At 42.3% G+C, this 14517-nt stretch overlaps 1 long non-coding RNA gene across 1 annotated transcript; it reads right to left on the bottom strand.

Moving 5' to 3' along the window:
• Gm30601 lies at positions 1-1363 on the bottom strand. The gene is made up of 2 exons (XR_376962.2): positions 497-1363; positions 1-212 (listed from the first exon to the last, which is right to left on the bottom strand). It is a non-coding gene; the product is annotated as a predicted gene, 30601 (long non-coding RNA).
• Between the last annotated feature and the right edge of the window lie 13154 nt (positions 1364-14517).

Here is a 14517-nt window from a genome sequence, read left to right as displayed (position 1 = left end):
TGGATTTGGAATCATAAATGTTTATTTCTCTCTAGTGGGACCACAGGTAAGGAACCAGCATTCACCATAGCGGCCTCTCTCAGATAGACACGGGCTAGAATAAACCCTCTATTTTATAGATCTGTTTTATGGGTACCGATGTTTCTGGCTGCGCAGCCGTGGTGCACACTGTTACTCAGGGGCACATTGTTCCGGTGCATCATAGCATAGGCCTAGGGAACAGGCAAGAGCAAGTCCATTACTTTGAAAAAAAAAAAAAAAAAACCCATCCGTAGAATTAGATCGAGAATTACACTTGCAAAGTGTACACATAAACACAAGACTTGAGGCGGTGATAATCACGTCCTCTGCCCAGGTTCCCTTTCCTTTCCCTGGTAACCTAGAGCTTCCTGCCTGGTGCTTCTCTTGCCAAATTCCATCAAAATCTTCCTGGAACCCCTTTCCCTTGTTGGCCACCCTACTCCTACAGCCCAGCCCCCTCCTTTAAAGTCCAAACCTCACAACTTGCCGTGTATCTTCAGAATGTGTTCTCGGTCTTATTTTAACACAGTCTTGACTTCGTGTCTGATGGGCAGCTTTGAACTTTGTTATCAGACCAACCTCGTAGAAACCTCAACTCCGGCTCTTCTGTGTGACGCGTAGGCAAGTTAATTAGGAACCCAATTATACCTGCACCACAGAATTATTGGTGGAGTGGAAAAAATAGTAACAAAGAAAGCCTTCCCTGGGTCCCTGGCACCCAGGTGCTTTGTACTTAGTGACTCTGGCCTCAGGCTCTGGGCGTGTATGCTAAAGGTGCTCCTAGGTTAGGATTAAACGCATCTCACTTTGCCTAGGCTTTTCGATTCTGCAGATGAACCCAACTCTCAGTGCACACCCAAAGCAAAAGAACTGCACTGGCTCCTCCCCATCTCTGGAGCAAACCCTCACCATCCTCTATCCTTGCTCCCCCACGGCCCACACAGCCTGCCTCAGGTTCCAACTAGGAGAACCGGATCTCCGCTTGCGAGCTCAGGAGCCTCCCCGTAGCAGCGCGCATGCCCACGGACTCTGGCGGCCGCCACAGGTGCGCGACTCTGGCACAGAGCGCGCCCGGGTTCCGTGGGCGGACCGTCCGCGCGCGCCCGACACCCGGGTGATGACATCACCGCGTGGGCGGGCGCAGTAGCTCTAGGAGGGAGCGCTGTGGGCGTGAGGCGGGATGAAAGTATCACCCAGGGGAATTCCGACTGAGGTCGCGCCTGCCCACAGCTTCCCCAGCCTGACTGTGACCCCAAGGAGTGGGGGGTTCTTGCCACATCAGGGTAGAGGAGCACCGTGGACAACTGCTCTTTGCTTGCCCTTCTTAGATAGCTTCTGGGGAAATGCAAGAAAGAGTCCTCTTTGGGGAAACCGGGTTATGAACTGGACCACTTTCATAGCTTCCCAGGAAATTAAGGTCCTGAGAACTTTGAAATACTCAAAGTAATAACAGCTAATAGGGTTTCAAGGTAGAAGCAATGAAAGTTAGCAAATATGAGTATAGTCTTCAAGTCGTGGAGTACATTAAAGCACTAAAAGGGCTGGGGCCGGGGGTGAGGGGGGGGGGGCGGAAGAGTAGTGAAAGTTGTTCACTTGTAAGCCACTTGCTACCTCAATCCAGTATGAAAAGGTTATGCCTCACCCAGTTTACTGAGGGTGCGAAAACCTGTGCATCTTTCTCTGGGGAGCAGAGAAAGGAAGCTTTTCTAGAGCCAGCCCACAAAAGAAAGTCAAATCTACCCACCAAAGCCAAGTGGATCAGTGTTTTGTGACTAATCAAAGTCAGTGTCCTCTGTTACTGGTTAATTTGAAGTGTTGTGGGAGAGATGTTGATATCTCTGATAAGTGCTAATGCCTGTGGTAGGAACGGTATTGGCATTTCCTGTATGAGTGAAACTGGATGAAGAGAAAAGTAAAAATGTCATAGCTGAAAATTACCAGATTCAAATAATGGTGCAAACTAGAATGCCAGCGCTTCAGACGGTGGGTGGGGCAATTATGCAAGAGATAACACATGGCTTGCACTCTCACAAGTGTATCTGATAGCAGGTGAGACCGGAAAAAGTAACTGATGAGGTGCAAAAATATTTATGTAAAATGCAAGGAGCCATGCTTCTGGGTGCAGCTGTCGGCGCACACCAAGAATACAGGAATGGGAGGTAGAGAGTGAAGATTGAGAAATCCAAGGTCAATGTAGGCTACACGAAAGACACACAGAGACAGAGAGAGAAAAAGACAAGAGACAGACACACAGAGAGACCAAGCATCTAATTCACAGGCTGATTCTTAATTTGCATAAAAGGCTGAGAAGATTGGAGTGATAAAATGTAAACATTGGTCAAAGAATCCTGTGAGTCGAGGGTACAAATCATGTTCCTAGCATGAGGGCTGGAGAAGTAACTGAGTGGTAGAGTTTGTATTTCTCACGCACAGGCTCTGGTTTCAATCCCCCACGACATACACACACATACACTGAGTTTCTAATGCACCAAAATTTGTTCAAGAAAAAAATTAGTCAAGTCACAGGCTACAAAACAACATATCAAAATTAAAACAACAAAGTATTGATTAATAAATTAAGGGAACAACCCCATTTTAATGGCACCAAGAATTAAATAGAATATTTACTAGTAACCAAGGATATGAAAGACCTCTACACTGCAAACTATTTAATGCTTCTTAAACAACATATGAGGACACAGTTAAGTGGAAAGACCGCCTGTGCGGTGAGAAGGCTAAAATATTGCCACACTCCACAGAGATCTACAGACTTACTGCAATTGTTACCAAAGTTCCAGCATTTTTTTTTCTCAAAAACAGAAAAAACAATTCTAAAATTTGTATGGAACCAAGACAGAAGCCAAATGGCTAAAGCAACCTTGTGCAAAAAGAGCAAATCTAAAACCAAAGCCTTCCTTGATTATAATATGTATTTGAAAACTCATGTGATCAAAATGCATAATGCTGCCATCAAAACAGGCATATTAACCCAGGGGGACCGACAGGAAGCCTAGAAGTAAATCCAACTGGTGATTGTCAATGGATTGCCAGCAAGTATCGGGAACACACAAATCGGGGGAGAATGATCGGCTTAATTGGTGGTGTTGAAAATGTGGATTTCCACGGGCAGAAGAACGAAAGTAGCCCATTATCTCACATCAAAATGAAACTCACCTCAAAGTGGATAAAAGCCAGGCTGAAGAGATGGCTAATGGTTAATATACTGCTTTAAGATCTGGCTCCCAGCACCCATGTGGCAGGTTATAATCACGTGTAACTCCAGTTCCAGAGGATCGGATCGCCCTCTCTGTCCTCTGCAGTCATCTGTACACATATAGTACACATGAACTCATACAAGTATACACACATACACATAAAAATAATAAAACTTTAATGGCCAAAGATTCAAAATGAAAATAAAGATGGCATAAGACTGAAAAGAGGCAGAAAAGGGGCTAACCACAATTTGCAACAAAGACCACCAGTGTTTCCAGGAAGGAAACACTGTGTTTTGAAACAACACAAAAGGTTGGGAGAAATATGAAGTTCCCAGAAACCATCATCTAAACACTCCTAAAGGAGTCACAAATCCCCCACACTCTCCATTTCCTTCTACTTTTCTCTCCTGGCACCAGGGAAGCCAGATCCCAGAGCAGTCGCAACATTAGCCATGCATGAGCTGAGCCAGCAAGTGAATGGGAGCCAACACGCCTCCCCAGCTGTCCACCTGCAGCCTGCCGCTTCCCAGCACAGCCTACCACTTTTGTAACAAAAAGTATAGCTCAGGGGAAAATGACTAGAGATCTAAAACATAGGAAAGGCGTCATTAGGACATGTCCCAAAGTGACACGATGAACCTGGAACTCATAGAGTGTTACAACATTCTGGCCACGGTCACCAGAGAGATCCTAAAGTTCAACGAGCCTTGCTCCAAACATAACAGAAGCCTTGATTTCTATGTCATGACCTAAGATTCCCAAGCGTTAATGGTAGCTTCAAGGGGGCTGGAGAGATGGTTCAGAGGTTAAGAGCACTGACTGCTCTTCCAGAGGTCCCGAGTTCAATTCCCAGCAACCACATGATGGCTCACAACCATCTGTAATGTTACCCAATACCCTCTTCTGGTGTGTCTGAAGATAGTTACAGTGTACTCATATACATAAAGTAAATAAATTAATTAAAACAACAACAACAACAAAGTAGGGCTGGAGAGATGGCTCAGCGGTTAAGAGCACTGACTGCTCTTCCAGAGATCCCGAGTTCAATTCCCAGCAACCACATGGTGGCTCACAACCATCTGTAATAAGATCTGGTTCCCTCTTCTAGTGTGTCTGAAGACAGGACCAATGAACTCACATATATACAATAAATAAATTTTTAAAAAGTAGCAACAAATAGAGAGCAAATGAAGAGAGGCACAAAGACATAATTCAACATGTTGATAATTGGGTAACCATAAACTTAAAAGGACATATAGGAGGAAAGATCTGTTTGGCCCATGATTCCAGAAGTTTCTGTCCATGGTAAGCTGTTTCCATGTTTTCTGGGCTCATGGTAAGGTTATGGTGACTCAGCACAGAAGCAGAGAGAATGGCTCAGACCAAAGATATAACTTTCAAGGCCATGACCTACTTCCTCTAGGTAGAGCCTACCCCTTAAAGTTTCTATCACATCCCCAAATAGTGCCAAAAGCTGGAGAAAAATTCTTCAACACACAAGTCTATTGGAGATATTTCATATTTAAAGCAAAACATTTCAATCCTGGTCCTTAAAACACTATCCCTGTGTAGACTAGTTTTCTATAAACTTGACATGAGTTAGAGTCAGATCTGAGGGTGGGGGGGGGTACCTCAATTTTAAAAATGATTCCATAAAATCAGGCTATAGGACATTTCTTAATTAGTGACTGATGTGGGAGGGCCAATGTGGGTAGGGTCTTCCTGGGTTGATGATCCTGGGTTCTGTAAGAAATTAGGTTGAGTAAGCCATGAGAAGAAAGCCCCCTCCATGGCTTCTGCATCAGCTCCTTGCCTACAGGTTCCTGTGTTGTTTGAGTTTCTGTTCTGACTTCTTCCAATGATGAGCAGTGCTGAGGCTAAAATACCCTTTCCTCTCCAAGTGGCTCTTGGCCATGCTGTTTCATTATAGCAATAGTAACCCTAAGGCAATCTCTCAATGCATTTAATCTGCTTCCAAGACTTCAGAGTCTCAAAAGTTTCACCATTTGTCAAAATCTCAGTCCAAATAATCCAATTTTTAAAATGCGGTACAGAGCTAAACAGAATTCTCAACAAAGGAATCTCAAATGGATGAGAATCACCTAAAGAAATGTTCAGCATCTTTAGTCATCAGGGAAATGCAAATTAAAACAACTCTGAGATCCACCTTACACCCATCAGAATGGCTAAGATAAAAAAAAAAAAACACGCAAGGGACAACACATGCTATGAGGATGTTGAGCAAGGGGAACACTCCTCCAAGGCTGGTGGGAGTGCAAACATGTACAACCACTCTGGAAATCAATTTGACAGTTCTCAGAAGATTGGGAATAGTTCTACCTGAAGATCTAGGCTATATCACTCCTGTGTATATATCCCCCAAAAAAATGCTCTACCATTCCACAAGGACACTCAACTATGTTCATAGCAGCTTCATTCATAATAGCCAGAAACTGGAAACAACCTATGTAGCGGTGAATAGTTAATCTGCTTTGGCTTCTGGTGGGTTGCTCATGCACACACCTGTCCAAGAGCTCTGTATTTATGAATAAAAGACATACACACACACACACATACACACACACACACTCACACACACACACTCACACACACACACACACTCTCACACACACACTCACACACACACACACTCACACACACACACACTCACACACACACACTCACACACACACACACTCTCACACACACACACACTCACACACACACACTCTCACACACACACACACACTCACACACACACTCACACACACTCACACACACACACACACACACACACACACACACACACACATACACACCAGCTAATTTTGATATGCCTTGACTAGCTCAATGGCTGGACACTTCTAAACCTTCCCATGGCTAGCACACATTCCCCTCAAGTATTCCTGGTTTAATACTGTCTAAATCTATATTTTTATCTTTGCTGCTCCATTACCTTCTGGGCAGCCCCCACCCCCATAGGGCCACTTCCCCTTTCCACCTGTATGTTTTCTCTCCTGCATCTCTTAAATCTCATCCCTCTGCCTCCAAGTCATGGCGATTCTCCTCCTCTTCTTCCTCTCTCCTTGGTCCTTTGCCTGGGCAATCTAAAAATCCCACCTCTGTTTCCTTGCCCAGCAATTGGCTGAACAGCAAATCTTTATTACCAACCCAAGAAGCCAGCTGGGGGGCAGGGGCCCTCAGTGTCTGGAAGCCTAGCTTTGGGAGCCAAATTAAGACAAAGCATCAGAACCAATTCCCAACAAACCTATACATCCCTTAATTGAAGAATAGATACAGAAAATGAGGTTCATTTACACAATGGGATACTACTCAGCCATTTAAAAACAAGTACATCATGAATTTCGCAGGCAAACTAGAAAATAATATCCTGAATGAGGTAACCCAGACCCAAAAGGACATGCATGGTCCTTGGAGGGCTCGCAGAGACTGAATTACCAACCCAAGAGTGAGCATGGACTGGACCTAGGTCCCCTGCATGTATGTAGCAGATGAGCAGCTTGGTCTTCATGAGGGTCCCCCAACAACTGGAACAGGGACTGTCCCTGAGACTGTTGCATGTCTGCTTGTAGATCCCACACCCCTAAATGGACCACACTCTGGTCTCAGTGGGAAAGGATGTGCCTAGTCCCATAGCAACTTGAGGTATGAGTGGGGATGTCAGTTGGGGGTGATACCCAGAGTGGGGCTTCTCTTTCTCAAAAGAAAAAAGAAGGGGAAGGTGGAATGGGGGACTTGTGTGAGGGGGTACTGGGAGGACAGGAAGAACTGATAATTAGGTTGTAAAGTGAATAAATACATTTTTTTAAAAAAAGAAAATGTGCTCTGAGAATGAAGGCAAACTTATGGAATGTTTCTGTAAATGCAAAGGAAGATTGCATACTTCAGACATACAGTGGTGGAATAGGGTCCATGTTCCCATTACAGAGGAGAGGAATTAGAGAGAAAGAATGGGACCAAAATATGATCAAAACCTAGGACAAACCTTGGTATTTAGTAGCCTGATATGAGCCCCTACAGGGTTGGAAAATGCCCCCCACCCACATCCTCTCCACTCCTATGTTACACCTCCTTTGCACTAACTCCACTAGTTGTATGTAGTTTACTATGGTAAACATTTCATATTCCTGGTATTTCCACTCTTCTGGAGTCTTGTTTCTTAGAGTTCATTCTCATGGCTTTAAGAACCACCTTTCAGGGACTTTCTGCAGAAAGGTCTGGCCTGCCAGGTTTTCCTTTGAAATTTTGGTCGATGCTTCCATAACCCTATAACCAACATTGCATAGGCAATACCAAGGCCTAACCACAGTCTGAATAAATGAATTTAAAATGGGGGGCGGGGGTGCTGTACAAAATGAGATATCCACAGAGAAAGGACTCCAACAAACAAACTGTTCTAGAAGAAAGATATAGAAGCTGTGTTCAGGAGCACTGTGGAAGGGCGTTTGAGGGAAAGGAGAGTGGGTGATCCCGGAGAAGCAATGGAGCTCATAAGAATCGAGGTCTCCTAGGGGGTAAGTACTTCTTCCAGTGACATAGCTTGGAAAGCACTGAGGAGAGTGACATGACAGGTGTTTTTCTATAATCAAAATTCTTACTCCACAGCAGGAGTTAGGACAGACAGACAGACAGAGGCTACTTAATATACCACCAGGGACAGCTTTGGGTCTCGATTCATGACAGAAGTAATAATGACAAATGGTGGCACCTCTGGGAAACGTTAAAGATAAAATGAAGAAGGCATGGGGACCAAGTGAATATGATGTGTGACAGAAAAAAGTAAAATGTAATTCTGTGTCATAAAGGGCTAGCCGAGTTGTCATTCGCCAGGAAAGACCACAAGAAGAGCAAGTTGAGAACCAGGGCAGGTGGTAGAAGAAGACTGCTCACTCAATTCGAGATACATGCAATTTGAGACACCCAAAGGAAACCACATGGACACTCAGACACCCAGGCCTAGAGTTCAGAGGAAAAGGCCAGGCTGGAGATTTAAATTTAGGAGTCCATTAGCATACAGATTGTATTTAAAGCCGTGAGATTATTCATACTTGTCCCAAACATACCCTCCCTGTCTTGTTCTCTGTCCACTGAACAGGTGCAAATGAAACAAACAGTACTTATCCCAGCAAGGAACAAATTTATAGGCTTCACTATTCATAGAAGCATCATTAAATAAATATTTAAGGAACAGGAAAGACAGCCTAGTTAACTTAAAACAATCCAGAGTAAGTTTATTAAGAGAAATCAAGTAGCTTGTACTAAAGAGTGAGACATTGAGAAGAATGTCTAATAATAAGTAGAAAAGTTTGGAATAAGTTAACTTTAGAATCAGTCCATTTTCCACTGACCATAAATTAAATATTCTAGTCTTCTAGAACTATGATTCTTAGTCAGGAAAGAGTTGGTGAAAGAATAAGTAGGTTATAGGTAGCTGGATACACAGACAGACAGACAGATGAGAGAGACAGAGACAGAGATTATAGATACACAGGCAGACACCCTAATAAAATTGGCTTCCATGATTATGGAGGCCAAAAAGTCCAATGACTTGCCTAATCTGCTAGCTAGAGAGAGACCCAAGGAAGCTTTCAGTGTGGCTCAGTCCAAGTTTGAGGGCATCTGAGTCCAGCAAGATGATAGTGTATCTTAACCTGAAGTCTGAGAACCTTGGGACTGAGCAAGCCAGTCTGAGTCCAAAGGTTGGACAATCAAGAATTCTGACATTGGAAGTTCCAGATTCCAAGAAGGATTCAGCAAGTCACCTCTCTGCCACTTTAGGTGTGCTTGCCACTGTTTGGTGGCTCTTTCCTAGTAGGATACTGGCTTACCTGCCAAACTTGCAGAAACGCCCATACAGGCACACCTGGAAATTCAGAAGATTTTACCAGCTACCCAGGGATCTCTTATTCCAGTCAAACTGGCACTTAGAAATTACCTTCATAGATTACAGTAAATCCATTGTCTTATAATACTGGGGGCTGCAGGTTCAGAATGTGGAGGCTATAAGTTCAAAATCAAAAAAGGTAGAATCATTGGTTCCTACTGAGGGCAAGGTCTGTCCCAGACCTCTGCTCTTGAGTGTCGGAACTTCTCTTTATAGCTCTTCACATTATTGTCCTTACTTCTCTTTCTCTCAATCTATATGCGCTCGTGTATGTAAGTACATGTTTGTGCAGGCATGTGTAGAGGCCAGAGAACAGCCTCATGTGTCCTTCCTATAGGCCAAACATGCACACCGTCACGCCTAGGATTTTGGCTTGGGTTCTGAGGAATTAAACTTGCATCTTGGTGCTTGCAAGGCACCAATATCAAGCCATTTCCCCAACCCCTGCATCTTTCCTCCATGCACTGCTCTCTCTGAATTTAAGGCCATCATATTGAAGTATAGATGTACCTAATGACTTCAATCTAACAACCTATTTTCCAACTAGGCCAAAAATATGTGTTTTTATTTGTGTGTGTGTGTGTTCAAGTCAGACGACTGCTTTTGGGAAACAAGTTGCTTCTTCAACCATTAAGTTTAAAGGATTAAGCTCGGGTTGTCAGTCTTGGTGGGCAAGCCCCATTTTACCTGCTGAGCATCTCTCCTGTTCTCCCTTCCTTTCTTTTAAGATTTATTATTTTATATATGTAAGTATATTGTCTCTTTCTTCAGACACACCAGAAGACCGCATTGAATCTCATTACAGATGGTTGTGAGCCACCATGTGGTTGGTGGGAATTGAACTCAGAATCTATGGAAGAGCACTCAGTGTTCTTAACCGATAAGGCATCTCTCCAGCTCCTCTTTCTTTCTTTTGTTCTTGTTTGTTTGTTTGTTTGTTTGCTGCTTTTGTTGTGTTAAATTCAAAGTAAAGTAACATCCATCAAACAAGGTTATATCCTGAGATAAGGTGAGGACTTTAACATAGGAATTTGGAGGAAACACAAATCCATAACAGCATCTAGGGACTGGAGGGACTCTTAAATTTATGCATTTGGTAGCACCTGGAAAGAATAGGCAATCAAACTATAGACTGATAAAGAGCAGAGCTTGCTAAGATTGCAATCTGTACACAATCCCAAGAAAACCTCCCTCTGACATTAATGGACTATGAAAATAATGAAGCCATCACTCTCTTTAAGGCCTACTAAATGTTTCAGATTCAAAAGTCTTTTGCATGACCCTAAATTTAACCTGGAAGACAATTTAGAATTTAAAGTGACATAAAATAAATTTAGAGGTCTAGCTGGCAGCTAGGGATCCTTAATTTAGCTGGGGGATGGTTAATCTCTTTCATTCATAAAAGGCATTAATACACATAGGTTACTAAGGACAGCCGTGGTAGCACCTGAGGTTTAAGGGACTGATCACACATACACACACACACACACACACACACACACACACTCAAAAATAAAGTTAGAATAGTGATAAAATAGTATGCTATGTAACCACAGTCCAGCTGAAGTTCTAAGGAAGACTTAGATGACCAGAGAAGCTGTTGCTAAGTTAAAGGTTAACTAGACCAAGAGGAAGTGAAGGCATTTTAATCATAAGCAAAATCATGGGCCCTTGCAGGCATGAAGCCTAAGGGTTCAAAGTCATACTATTGATCATTTCTGATCATGCAGTGTATACTTACAACAGGAGCAGAAATGAGCAGAACAAGGTCTTCGTAAAACCAAAGAATCCGCAGTGGTAGCGAGGCTCCTCAGAATCTGGGAAGGATCATTCACTTTTGTGCTACCAGGGAGATCAAAGCTGAATAGCCACGTGGGAGTGCCAATCCTTATGTGCTGGCAGGTTTATGTCAACTTGACCCAAGCTCGGTCATCGGAAAGGAGGGAGCCTCAACTGAAAAATACCTCTGTAGGATCAGGCTGCAGGCAAGCCTGTATGTCTCTAGACCACCATGTGGAGAACTACTGCTGTAGGCCATTTTCTTTATCAGTGATTGATGGGGGAGGGCCTAACCCATTGTGGGTGGTTCCACCCCTGGGCCGGTGGTGCTGAATGCTATAAGAAAGTAGGATGAGCATGCTGTGGTGTCCAAGCCAGTAAGCAGCACTCCATAGCCTCCACGGCCTCTGCATCAGCTCCTGTCTCCAGGTTCCTGCCCTGCTTGAGTTCCTGTCTTGAGCCCTCCATCCACCTAAGCTGGGTGTGGTGCCTATTCCCATCCTCTCAGTGCTCAAGAGGCAGAGGCAGAATGATTTGTAACTCTGAGGTTAGATTGCAATTCAAGTTTCAGACTAACCAAGGCAATGTAGTGAGACACCCCCCCCACACACACACATACACATTCCACCCCAACACAACTCAAAAAACAAAGCAGTAACCACAAATGTCTCCACCCCTTTAATTGCACTGAAATTGTTCATGGGATCCTCCATGATCTGGCCCTATCTGCCAGTCTGACTTCATTTCCTATTGCTTTCCTGCTCATTCAGTGGTTGGAAACAGTCAGTCTCCTTATTTCTTCTGGAACAAGCCAGACATCACTTTGCCTCATTTTAAAATGCCATTCCCATAGGAGGGGAAATGGGAGCCTTGGTCAGGTCAGCTTACTAAGAGAGGACTTAAAAAAGAAGCAATGAAAACTGGGAAGAGGGGCTGGTGAGATGGCTCAGTGGGTAAGAGCACCCGACTGCTCTTCTGAAGGTCCGGAGTTCAAATCCCAGCAACCACATGGTGGCTCACAACCATCTGTAACAAGATCTGACTCCCTCTTCTGGACAGCTACAGTGTACTTACATATAATAAATAAATAAATCTTAAAAAAAAAAAAAAGAAAGAAAACTGGGAAGAAATAAATGTTAGGAGCAAGCAAACAAAAAGCATTCAGAAAATAAGAGTACAGACAAGAAGCAGGAGAGAGTTAGCAAACACGAAGTTAAACAAACACCAAGAGAAAAAACATGGACGATTGGCATGGATCTGTGAGTTATGCCTTTGTGAGTTGCATATCCACAGATTCAACCAAACACAAACTACAGAATATACAAGCAAAACATTGAGTAAGGTCTGAAGATGCACAGACCTATTTTTCTGTTAGGACTCCCTAAATGGTATAGAACAATAGCTCTCTATATAATGTCTTCATTGTATTCAGTAACTCTTGGTAGACAGGGATGATGTAAAGCATATGATAAGTCCACATACTACACTATTTTATATTAGAGACTTCAGTATCTATGAATTATGGTGTCCAAAAGACTGCTAGAACCAATTCCCTTTGGATACTGATGAACAACTATTCTTTAAAACGGAATAGCTAGCAGTATCAAATGTAGCAATAAGGTGAAAAATAACTCCTGAAAGTGTTCAGCCATACCTCTCAGTTGTTTTTTTTTAATGTAGATAATCCCACATCATATATCCTAACTCAAGAGAAGTAAAGAGTTGCATCGAAAAATTCAGCAAAGAAATACATTTTAATATGGGAAAGAATTGGCTAAAGTTAAAGTATACTTATAAATGTCCTGCTAGATCTGACTCCATTAAAATGAAAATTACCCTCTTCATCAAAAAGATACTCAAGAAAAATAAAAATAACAGCAAATTAGAAACATATATGTAATAGGTTTGGCAATGGGAGAACTTTTTATGTTAAAAACTTGCAGTAAGAAAGATCAAGAAAAAGAGAAAGAACAAGATTCTCACCTATAAGAACGGAACTGTAAGCAGGTGACAATGGATTGAGCTGGCTAACAATGAAAGGGTGATTTAAGGTCATAAGAGTTTTTCTCCCATGAACAAAATTATAGAAATATAGTTATGGCAACTGAATTGTGAGATAAGATTACTGGTATGCCATCACTATGACTAAGCCACTAGAACCCATCTTAGAAAGTAATTCAAATATGAGTTTGTGATAGCCAGATGGTGGAAGGCATCCAAACACCTATCAGTAAATGAGTGGAGAGACAAAACATGTCATTTTACACACAGCAGCTTATTATTGAGAAGGGAGTTCTGACGAATGCTACAACATGGATGAACGTGACACGATAATAAAGGGGATAACCCAGAAGACAGACAAGACAACACAAAAGAACGAACGTCGTATTAATCCATCTGTACAAGGTATCTGTGTTCTAGCTATCTGCAACATTTAAATTTGTACAGGAAGGAAGTGGAGTGCTATTTTTGAAGGTCCGGGAGTGAGAGGAATGGGGTGTTCTTGTCAAATAGGCAGGGCTTCAGCATCAACGATGAAGATCTCAGGAGATGGGTAGTGGTGATGGTTGCACGATACTGTAACTATGCCTATACCAATGTACTTAATTATAGACTTCAACATAGTTAAAATGGCATTGTTGCATGGTGTAGATTTTATTATGGCAGAATAAAAAGCAGTCTTGACAACCAATCAAATCTTGAAAATGACTCTTAAAATTCTAGTTTTAGAAGTTACTCCTGTGAAAGTGAGCTAGAATTTAAGCCAAGATTTTTATCAAAAATATTATTTGTGACTGCAAATAATAACTCTTGCAAACAAAATAAATGGCCACATAACCATGGAGTTCTCCCACTAACTAAACTGGCAGCCACAGGACAACAGAGACTTTGTCTCTTCTTGCTCTGCATTTTATCTCCACCTCCTTCCTCTATGGAACACACCAAACATTCAAACTAATTAACATGGTGAAGGGATGGGTACACGGATCTTCTAAAGGACTTTAATGACATTGGAAAATGGTTTGATAACAATATGTGAAAAACTCAGGCTAAAACCTGCATGTCATTTCACTTCAGCTATGTAAAACAAGGGTTCTCATTAAGCAAAATAATGAATTCCCTTATTGTTCCAGTCATTCTTGAGTTATGGCTTATTACATCTGAAAGCTTCCTAGCTAATCCTCCCACCCACACAAGAACTTCAGCCATAAAGAGCTCTTTGCGCCCTCCCAAAGCTTATTAAAGAGAAAAGCAAAGAGTTCAAAACAAACAAATAAACAAATGGAGCAGAGATCATTAATAAGAATTATCTAACAGCAAAGTGGGGGGAAGAAAATTATTTAATCAATGCACAAAACAAGTATAGCACTCTAAAAACACAGCTGTGTGCAGCAGTTTAGTGCCGGATCTGACAGATTTACAGTGTGAGTAACTTTTAAAGCTATTCTTATAATGATAGATATTTGCAATAATGATGTGATGTGCTACATTTTTTTCTTTTTTTCTTTTCTGAGAAGATGGTGCTTTATGTAACATAGAATTTTCAGTAGAATGTTTAAAATATTTAATACTAAGAGTGATAAGCTTAAGTTA

The sequence above is a fragment of the Mus musculus genome, chromosome 5 (genome assembly GCF_000001635.26).
Source record: "Mus musculus strain C57BL/6J chromosome 5, GRCm38.p6 C57BL/6J".
Taxonomy (NCBI): Eukaryota; Metazoa; Chordata; class Mammalia; order Rodentia; family Muridae; genus Mus; species Mus musculus.
This window is presented reverse-complemented; position numbering and strand designations above follow the sequence as displayed.